This window comes from Takifugu flavidus, chromosome 3 (genome assembly GCF_003711565.1).
Source record: "Takifugu flavidus isolate HTHZ2018 chromosome 3, ASM371156v2, whole genome shotgun sequence".
Taxonomy (NCBI): Eukaryota; Metazoa; Chordata; class Actinopteri; order Tetraodontiformes; family Tetraodontidae; genus Takifugu; species Takifugu flavidus.
Window position 1 is genome coordinate 18,914,735 of NC_079522.1, and position 9,411 is coordinate 18,924,145.

Genomic DNA, 9,411 nt, shown 5'->3' on the forward strand with positions numbered 1-9,411 from the left:
CACAAATGATACTTCAAAAAACATGCATTTTTAAATGCAATCCCAATGCGGACCTCCTTGGAGGGAGAGAGAGAGAGATAATTCTGGAACACTGGGCTGAAAGAGATGCTGTCAGGCTTAGAGAAAAGACGACCAGATAAATACTTGTCTTCAGATTTATTTTGGCTGTATTATGCTGAATCAAAATACTTTTTGTGGGAGATGCAAAAACGTTTTTTAAATTTCAGAGGTGACCACTTTTGTGAAAAACGTTCTTTACTTGAAATCACTGTTTTTTGACTCTATGGGGAAACAATTCACAATTTAAAAATGTGTATTTACGCATAATAATGAAATTTTAAGTAACAAATCTTATAATAATATGAGAGGTTCCTATTTGTCCATCCATCCATCTTCGACTCCTGTGGGGTGTGCTTACTTGTGCGCCACTTATCATCATAAGAGGGTCAGTGATGTCATTAACACATTTTCTGGTGTAGTTTTTCTGCTTCTCTCCCCCTCCCTCCCCTCTCCTTGTATCTGTCTACAGGTATCATCAACTTCATAACTGTGTGCTGACCTGCTGACCTCTGACCTGGCTGACCCACTTAACTCTTATACTAACAGCTTGTTATAATTAATGTACTTCCATGATCTATACCTATTCTCTCTTCTACCTGTCCTCCCCCTTTCTCCTCCCTCTCTACCCACCCAGCCATCAGCAGGAGGGTCGCCCCATATGAGTGTGGTCCTGCTTAAGGTTTCTTCCTGTTAAAGGAGTTTTTCCTGGCCACTGTTGCTTATTGGGAGTCAGGTCCTGGGATTCTGTAAAGCCCTAGACAATTTTGATTGTAACAGACACTGTATAAATAAACTGATTTGATTTTGATTTGATAAGAGAGCAATTTGTATCAGTACAACTGAAATAAAATAAAACGGTCCCAGGAGATCTATCTATCTATCTATCTATCTATCTATCTATCTATCTATCTATCTATCTATCTATATTTTACTGTATAGATTTTATTCTTCCATGTTCACATACACATATGGGGATAGGTTAAAACCATACCATAACTATCCGTATAAAAATGAGAGTTAAAACCAAACACAAAAACTGTTTTCCGCAGTCACACGTTTCCACGATAAAATTCGCCTAGTAAAAATAATTGGTCAGACAACGCATTTTATCTTGTGGGCGGTTCAGCAACTTTAATTTGTTGTCCAGACCGACGGGTAATGTGACACCTTGGAATATGGCTGTACAACACCACGAGGTAGTTAATAGACAAGTAAAACAGTTGCTACAATGGCAGTGAGCTAACTCGACTGTACCCAGTCAGACGCAAGATCGGTCTCTGTTTCGAGTACGAAATACTGGGTGGTTATAATTGTACAATGCTTGCAAAAATTTTAAAACCAAAGCGATGAAAATGGCGTGGGTAAGAAAATTTGGCTTCCTGCAGCACAGAACTACTAGACGTCATCCAAGACGTGCACAAGAGAAACGCTCATTCACATCAGGAAATTACAGTGTACAATTAAAATATACATTGAACAAAATGAAAAACGATCACAATTCATTCACACATGCTAAGTGGAAGCAATGGCAAAATGAACATGTAACATACCCGGGTTACCTGCATATCTCTACGCAATATGGATTCTCTTCAGATGTTCTCATGTGGCAAATACTTTCAGATGACTGATGTCTGGTAACAATGGCGCAGGAGATATCACAACGACCTGGCACGGGGAGGTACTCACCCGCCTTGAGCCGCAATGCATCGGACTTCTGACAGCTGAGGCCAGGCAGCTTTTTTGCTATTGTGCGGGTCTAAGGGGACCTGTAAGCAGCCATTTTGCGCCATTGGCACCGCTGTTGAAGCGCGACCAATAGAGGGGAGACGGAGGGTGGGAAAAACTTACAGTAACCACGGGCATAACCACGCGCCCGCACATGCGCGCCCCCACACAAACACACACACGGACTGTAGGGATATATGGAAAGACAGGGCATGGCATCGGTCGCTTATTCTGTGAATTATATGGCACATTTTTAATGAATAAAACAATCTCTATCTCGTCTACAAATAATGTATACAGTAAAATCTGGTACCAGCCACGTTGTGCCCCTCCCTCTCGTTTCCTCTTCATTTTTATCCTCTTCCTTACTTTGTGGCTCTTGTCTTTTGGTTCCTCTTCATCTCAGTCCTCACGTCTTGCTATATCATCACACATATACACCATTATCAAAACATTTTTAAAAAGAAAATCCTCTTGATCAGAGTCCAGTCCAGGAAAGGTCCAATGACGGTATATGAAGCATGTGATAATCCTTATAATCATGCAGTCAACATCCTTCTAAATACTGCTAGTGTTTCAATAAATATCAGGTCTATCTGGATAAGTGGACCCCATGTTTCCACAGATCTTTCATCACTGAAAGCCATTGAAAATCAATGCATGTTTAGCTTGTGCTTTTATCAGTGCTTCTCCCTGACATCACTGATGCCCAATCCTAACCTTGACCTTAGCTGTTCAGACACATTGTTATTTTCTGATGCATTTAATTAATAGGAAATGATTTCTGGGAATCAAAAAAGCTTTTGCAAACTGCAAGATCAAATTTGTAACTTAGTACCAATTACAGATGGTCCGTTTGCTTTAGATGTTTTGTTTCAACTGCAAGAACAAAAACAAACAAAAAACCCAAAACAAAATCCAACAAACACGAAACAGCAAACTTCCTTAATTCCCCCTCTTATGCGTTGGCCTTAAAGAAGCAGTAAATACTGACATCTTCTGGACAGAAGAACATATGACATGCAAAGTAATAATAAATATCAATCTTTAATCTCAATCTTTATTTCTATAGCGTCTTTTACAATCAAAATTGTTTCAAGGCGCTTTCCAGAATCCCAGGGCCTAACCCCAGACAACCAACAGTGGCAAGGAAAAACTCCCCTTTAACAGGAAGAAACCTTGAGCAGGACCAGGCTCATGTAGGGGGATCCTTCTGCTGATGGCCGGCTGGGTAGAGAGAGAGGAGAAGGGGGAGGACAGGTAGAGGATATAATGGAGAGGAGAGGAGAGGAGGAGAGGAGAGGAGAGGAGAGAGGAGAGGAGAGGAGGGGAGGGGAGGGGAGGGGAGGGGAAACCATGACCCAGTGGCGTGACAGAGGCCTGTCAGGTGATCATGTTTCTAGACCTCGGCAGCCTTGGCCTATAACAGCATAGCTAAGATGTTAACCTAATGATTAGACGACCTCCTAAGTATGATAATTTGTCTGTCTATGATAGTAACTGGAACTACAGAATTAGTACCAATAAGCTTAGGTTTTATAAGGTAGGTTTTAAGTCTGATCTTAAAAGTAGAGATGGCGTCAGCCTCCCGTACCTGGACAGGGAGCTGGTTCCATAGCAGGGGGCCTGGTAGCTAAATGATCAGCCCCCCATTCTACTCCGAGAGACTCTGGGAACCACAAGTAGACCAGCATTCTGAGAGCGGAGCAGTCTATTGGGCTGGTAAGGTGTCACTAGCTCCTCCAGGTAGGATGGAGCTAGGCCTCTGAGGACCTTGTAGGTCAAAAGAAGGGCTTTTAAAATTATTCTAAATTTAATGGTTCATGGATTCATGGATAATTAAAGCTGAGTGTCATCAGCATAACAATGAAAATTTATCCCATGCTGCCGAATAATGTTCCCTAAGGGAAGCATGTACAAGGTGAAGAGGATTGGTCCAAGTACAGAACCTTGAGAAACTCCATGGCTAACCCTACTGTATGAGGAGGGAACACCATGGACCTGAGCAAACTGGTATCTATCAGATAGATACGATCTAAACCAGTCTATATGAATTACCTTTGTGCAGTAAAAAAAATAATCAGTTGACTTGATTTTAACAGCCTTGCTCATGGGAGTGAAGATGCTGGGGAAAATAGTTGTTATATGAACCATCACATATTACTTAATCCTTACCTGACCCCAGCTTTATTGAAAAAAATCTGATCAATAAAATGTTGTGGCATTAATTACAAATAGTACAACTAACACACTGCTCACGCAAACACACAACTGCCACTAGGACCCCACTCCCAGCAGACCAACAACCCCTCACACTATCCTCCAATGCTGTTTACACAGCCCTTAGCCGGATCAATCCACGGGCTGCTGGCTGCTGGTCTTGATGGCAGCCCTGGTCCTGATGGCATCCCTGTGCTCAGGGCATGTACAGAACAGTTTGCCAGGATTTTTACGGACATCTTCAACCCGCCCCTTGCCCTTGCAGTGGTTCCGTCATGTTTCAAGGCTATAACCATCGTTCCAGTACCAAAACATTCGAAACCGACTTGCCTCAATGACTACCGCCCGGTAGCACTCACCTCCATCATTATGAAGTGCATCGAGTGGCTGGTCCTGGCACACTCGAAGGACTGCCTCCCACCCAGACTCGATCCACACCAGTTTGCCTAACACAGCAACAGCATAGATGATGCAGTCTCCACTGCACTGCCCTCTGTGCTCACACACCAGGACAACAGAAACACATACACACGGTTGCTGTTTGCACACATGACCCCATCAACATCAACGAGATGGCCGTCTCCAGCGTGTCTCCAGCTTCAAGTTCCTGGGGACCCACTTCTCAGAGGACCTGTCTTGGAACACAATCACCTCCAGCCTAATCAAGAAGGCTCACCAGTACCTTGTCTTCCTGAGGACACTTAGGAAGAACCAGCCATCTTCAGTTGTCCTGGTGAACTTCTATCGCTGTGCGACAGAAACCATCCTAACGAACTGCATGACAGTCTGGTATGGAAGCTGCACTACCGCTGAGCAGAGGGTGGTGAAACATGCCCAATGCATCACAAGGACTCCACTTCCTGCCATCGGAAATGTCCAGAGGAAGCGCTACCTGCATTGAGCATGCAGCATCCTTAGGGACTCCTCCCACCCCACCCCTAGACTGTTTTCCCTCCTGCCCTCTGGGAGGTGCTACAGAACCCTCAGAGCATGGACCAGCAGACTGAGAAACAGCTTCTTCCCCAGAACTGTTGTTGTCCCTTGTTGAACTCCTGCTGACTCTCACACACTCCACATCTCACTACACTACAGCAGTTTACACAATAACTCACTAGCTCAATAACTAACATACAGTAGCTACTGTTTAAACTTATTTTGCATACTCACACACTTTATCATCTGCACATCCCTAATTTATCATTTGCATATTTCCTCTAACATATGTAAAGAGTTTTTGCACTTAGTTTAAGGCATTTAATGTAAATACCCACCTGTAAAATATGTTCATAGTACAACCTTGTAAACAACTGTAAACTACTGTAACAATATAAACCGCACATATTGTATTTACTGACTTATATCTGCACTTGCTGCTTCTTTTGCACTTCTGGTTAGATGCAAAACTGCATTTTGTTGCTCTGTACCTGTACACGTGCAATAACAATAAAGTTGAATCTAATCTAATTATATACAACTCACAAATCAGTGTAAAAAATTAAAAATGGGGTGTATATGTCATGTCAAAGCCCTCAAGATGAATCATAAATGTGACACAATACAGAAAATGTCGATTATGGGACAAGCAGGAGGTCTGCAATCTCAGTATTTTGTTGTGGTCTTTTTTTTTTTAGCTTTCTTTATTATCTTTAGAAATAGTTTATTTGGGAGAGACCTCATTTCTCCCTTATCCCACTATTTTGCTTTTTATTATTATTGAACTGTCAAATTGTAATCCCTTATGCTAGAACCCATGTCTCCTTATTTGTGCACTTTTTGACTGTGTTAAACCACCAACATCCAGATCCTTATAGAATTCAGCTCAGGTGTACAGTATGTGCAAGACTGCCTGTGAAGTGTTTTTGGGATGAGGAGAGGCAATAGAAGTGAGATGGAGTGTCTCACACATTCTTGTTGCTTTCGTATAAGGACCCAGAAAACTCTTTGTCTTTCTTTTTGATAAAACTTTCCTTAGCAGAGGCAACATCTCTGAAGGTATACATGTAGGGTCTGTATTCTGCCCGAAGGGACATATTCAAAGCCTCCTACTTCCCTGTTGAAAATAAAATGTCTCATATAACCTCTATGCCTTTACTAGCTGCATCAGACTCACCCACTGCCATATCGGGCCAAAGCTTAGATTATGCAGTCACACTGGTTTAGCACAGCACAAAGGGCACTAGTGTGGACTAAAGACCCTCACCTTCATCAGACCTTGCAATCCTCTTAAATATGTCTGTTATACTCATTGTCCAAACACAGCTCACAACCCAGTCCAGACCGCTCCAAATGCATATTAAGGCATTACAAGTACAATGGACACAATGGAGCTGGAGGTTTTATTTGTTTGTACATGGCCTCTACTCCCTTGAATTTGCCAGCCATATTTGCAGCCCAATCATTGTCACACAATCTACTTTTGATAGGTTTTCTCTTGTTGTCAAAGAAACCTTATAAAGACAATTACATTTTCAAACCCTCTTGCTTTCCCAGACACAACATACGTCACATCTATCATCACAGACATCAGCAGGTGTAGGAGTGATATATTTCCTGTACGATCACACTACTAAATAAAGTTAGGATTTCAAAATATAGCTGACTTATATAAATCCTTTCTACCACCTGTCAACCACTTGGTTAGAGGTACTTTAAGACCTCTGTGTACTTAGAGTACTCTGTGTACTCTCTGTACCTGTTCAAAATTCCCCTCACTGCATTAATGGCCACAAAAAGTAAGCCCTCCTTAGCATGGCACCAGTGAGTTTGAGAAGATATTCCTGTGCTTCCCCTTGCTGTTGTACCATGCAGTATTGTTTCCATGTTCGTCTAGTTAGCTTGGTTAATGTTCTTGGGGGAATTCTGGAATATTAAATTCAGATTCAGATTCAGATCCTTTATTGTCCCACACGGGGAAATTTACAGTGCAACAACAGCAACAAGAGCACTCAGAGAAAAATAAGATAAAATCAAATAGAACAGGATTTGGAATATACAAGAGGATTTATGTTTACAATAATCCAGATAAATGGATACTCGGCCTCTGTGTACCTGTACATAGTACAGAGGGTGAATACAATATACATATCAGAATATATAATATTCAGATTGTGTTAGCGGGTGTTCTGTTTATTGTGCAGTCTGACAGCAGCCGGCAGGAAAGATCTACGATACCTCTCCTTCACACAGCGAGGGTGGAGCAGCCGCTCACTGAAGGAGCTGCCCAGTGCTGTCAGGGTGTCCTGTAGGGGGTGGGATGTGTTGTTCAACATGGATGACAGCTTAGCCATCATCCTCCCATTTCCCACCACCTCCACTGAGTCCAGGGGACATCCCAGGACAGAGCTGGCCCTCCTCACCAGTCTGTCCATCCTCTTCCTGTCCCTGTCCGTGATGCTACTGGACCAGCAGACTATCCCGTAGAAGATGGCTGATCCCACCACAGAGTCATAGAAAGTCCTCAGGAGTGGTCCCTGCACTCCAAAAGACCTCAGCCTCCTGAGCAGGAACAGTCTGCTGTTGCCCTTCTTGACCAGGGCGTCTGTGTTGTGTGTCCAGTCCAGGTTATTGTTTAGGTGAACACCCAGGTACTTGTACAACTCCACCACGTCAACATCCGTTCCCAGGATGTTCACTGGTGCAGGCGTGGGGTTGTTACGCCTGCGGAAATCCACCACCAGCTCCTTGGTTTTGCCAGCGTTGATCTGGAGGTTGTTCCGCAGGCTCCAGTCCACAAAGCCCTGAATAAGTTCTCTGTACCCCGTATCGTCCCCGTCCGTGATGAGGCCGACAGCAGCAGAGTCGTCAGAGAACTTCTGGAGGTGACATGAAGATGTGCTGTATGAGAAGTCCGCGGTGTAGAGGGTGAACAGGAAAGGAGCCAGAACTGTTCCCTGCGGGACACCGGTGCTGCAGAGAAGCCGATCTGACTGGGAGCCCTTCACCCTCACAAACTGTGGTCTTTGTGTGAGGTAGTCCAGAATCCATGTTGTGAGGTGGTGATCCACCCCAGCTACCTCCAGTTTGTCCCCCAGCAGCCTGGGCTGGATGGTGTTGAATGCACTGGAGAAATCAAAAAACATGATCCTCACAGTGCTTCCAGCCTTCTCCAGGTGAGTGAGGGAGGTGTGGAGGAGGTAGATGACGGCATCGTCCACCCCGATGCTCGGCTGGTAGGCGAACTGCAACGGGTCCATGAAGGAGCTCACCAGTGGGCGCAGGTGATCGAGGATGAGTCTCTCCAGCGTCTTCATCAGATGAGACGTCAGAGCTACCGGCCTGTAGCTGTTGAGCTCCTTGGGGTGCGGTGTTTTCGGCACTGGGACGATGCAGGACGTCTTCCACAGCTGGATGTGGAATATGTATATTGAGAAGATTCCCCATCAGGAGATGTTATCTTCTCTTTGCTATTGAGGGAAATGACTAAGTGCCATGAACATTTACTGTCATCTTTTTATGGTCAGTTGAATTTTCTTTTTGATCAGGTTAAGACAACGCACTGCACACAATGAAGTTCATAGTCTCTCCTTGTGCAGCAATTCCTGTATCTCCAGGCCAGCTGATCCATTCTCCAGTTCTCTCCAGACCTGAATTTTTTTCCTGGTAAATCTGGGGACTGCCATGTCTTTAACTCAGTGAGAGTTTGAACTGCAGGCAGCATCATTACTTTCTGACCAGGCCAGGCTTGCATACATAATTTCTCATCTCACCAAAAGAGCTGAAGCCTGGGCCCCTACAAAGTATTGCCTGAGATCATCCATCTGTATTTTATTCTGACAGTTCACTACCTCCAGCAGATCAACCCATGGGCTAGACAGGCAGCTATGGCTCTTGCTGCAGGGCAGAGGAAAGTACCTGACTTTGCTATAGAGTTTGTTGGGAACATAAGACCATTATTGGTTATTAAAAATCATGTTTGCTAATAACTGGGGACACCTATTATAATCAAGAAATAAAATAAGGCGCTGGTTATTAAACCAGTGTATGATCTCAAAGTAATTCACGTCTAAATGTTATTAATTGGACATGGGAAGGTTTAAAATCTGAGCACTGACTATCACAACTAGCACATATCACAACTAATATGCACAATGATTATAGGCACATGCCCTTTAAATAATAGCATTTATTGAATAAAATACCATGATTAAAAAACCAATAGCATTCAAATCAAACATTGATTATACGTATTATGAGACAGTCGAATCTGTTAAACCTATCTACAATGCATGCAAGAAAGATGGGTGAAAGTGTGTGCAAGTACCTAAATGGCAGATGTTTTCACAGAACTTCAGGATGGTGAGGAAGACTTGAATTTGAAAATGTCATAATGAAAATGTCATCCATAAAACTGGCCATTAGGAAGTGTGGTAATTCACCTTGACACAAACTAAAGAAATGCCAAATGAA

The 9,411-nt window shown here is 43.4% G+C and overlaps 1 protein-coding gene and 1 long non-coding RNA gene across 14 annotated transcripts in view; one reads left to right on the forward strand and one right to left on the reverse strand.

Moving 5' to 3' along the window:
- Positions 1-2,062, reverse strand: part of wizb (WIZ zinc finger b) — a 42,700-nt gene extending 40,638 nt beyond the window's left edge. For 8 of the 13 annotated variants that reach the window (XM_057028617.1, XM_057028621.1, XM_057028620.1 and 5 more), the window contains exon 1: positions 1,611-1,809. The gene's annotated coding sequence lies outside the window, so the exon portion shown is untranslated. Of the gene's footprint in view, positions 1-1,610 lie in introns of all 13 variants that reach the window. The other 5 variants (XM_057028616.1, XM_057028628.1, XM_057028626.1 and 2 more) reach the window with 5 other exon arrangements.
- Positions 1,237-2,118, forward strand: LOC130523381 (uncharacterized). Its single transcript, XR_008949879.1, has 2 exons — positions 1,237-1,421; positions 1,681-2,118. It is a non-coding gene; the product is annotated as an uncharacterized LOC130523381 (long non-coding RNA).
- The last annotated feature ends 7,293 nt before the right edge of the window (positions 2,119-9,411 follow it).